Source organism: Salvelinus namaycush, chromosome 31, assembly GCF_016432855.1.
Source record: "Salvelinus namaycush isolate Seneca chromosome 31, SaNama_1.0, whole genome shotgun sequence".
NCBI lineage: Eukaryota > Metazoa > Chordata > Actinopteri > Salmoniformes > Salmonidae > Salvelinus > Salvelinus namaycush.
The window spans coordinates 21139918-21141589 of NC_052337.1; positions in this window are offsets into that span (position 1 = coordinate 21139918).

The window sequence follows — 1672 nt, forward strand, 5'->3', positions numbered from 1 at the left end:
AGGCGCGCTGTGTTAAGAAGCAGTGCTGCTTGGTTGGGTTGTGCTTCGGAGGACGCATGGCTTTCGACCTTCGTCTCTCCCGAGCCCGTACGGGAGTTGTAGCGATGAGACAAGATAGTAATTACTAGCGATTGGATACCACGAAAATTGGGGAGAAAATGGGATAAAAAAAATAAATAAATAAAAATAAAAAAGTAAAGTGAGCTTTACTTTTTTCTTACCAACAGGCAATCAGAGTTTACCCGCCTATTTTCTTTTACCACTACATCACCGTCAGCAATAAGAAATGATATAATGTAGTCGTGACAGAGTGGAAACCAGGTTATGGTTTCAGATCCCTTTCACATCAACAATGAAAATGAAATTTATCTGCCTGTCTGCCCATTAACCTACTCCAGAAATGATTTCCTGTACGAGCACCCCTACTACAACCCTTTGCCTCCCCCTCCTTAGAATCCACTCTCCTTATCTCACTCCATAGGGGCTCTGGGGATGTGGGGTGAGAGAGAGAGGTTGAGGGGTTACATACCCTCTGGACCAGGATAAAAGAGCAGTCACACTGTCTCCCTGATTGAAGGCACATTTTTTTGAGGTATGCTGTCTAATCTCTGTCTTAACTTGATAGCCAAGAGGGTTCCGTCAGGCCTGATAACAACTAGCTATAAATAGAAGAAGAAAACTGCCCCCTGTATATTATCAGTAAGGGAACAACAGTGTTTTCACATTGAGAATGCTTTATCTTACACTACGTCATAGTTTCCCTCTGTCTACGCTTTCTGTCATGATACTGAACTTTCAGGTAATAGCTAGTATCCATCTTTATCTTTCTCTCTGCATTATTGGAAAAGGACCCGTAAGTAAGCATTTCACTGTTGCACCTGTTGTTTACGAAGCATGTGACGAATACAATTTGATTTGATTTGATCCATGTATACATATCCAGAGGGGTATGCTCGTACAAAACTATCGGGCTTTTGAAGTGAGGCTGATACACTGTAATAACTGTCGTAGGAATGTCTCTGTCTCTCCTTCGCTCCCCTGGGCTTGTGAAACCCAGTAAACTCAGTAGACTAGCCCACATTTCAATCTCTCTTGCTAAGGGGTTTGTATTGGCAACAGGAGAGAAAGTTTCCAACAACTGCATTAGATATAGGAGAACCTGGCTGAATATGGAAATGCTTTGGAGAAAAAGACAAAACCTCGAAAAGAATAGGAACAGCCATGTTAATGATTACAGTAGAAACACTGCTCTAAATATCTGTTCCAATAATAGTACTAGCTGTGTTGCTACAATTCATATAGCTACGCTCATTGGCGTAATTCTTGGTTTTTGATTGTAGAGAAAAGCGTGACAGGGTCTGATGATGTGTGACCTTTTTGGGGGGGGATGCTGTCCTAAAATAAAAGCTGTATTATTGGACTGTGCTTTGATCTGTGTGGGAAACAGAGCTGCTGGCTTTGGGAGACAAATTGCTTTTGTGACCTGGTGTGTGTGTGCTGGTTGACCTGCAGCCTGTTTGTACAGGGACTAGTAAAGAGATTGTTCTCTCTCTCAATTCAATTCAAGGGACTATTGGCATGGGAAACATATGTTAATAGATAATAAACAAAAGTGAAAAACAATCAGAAATTAACAGTATACATGACTCTCTCTTTCTCACTGCAGGATACT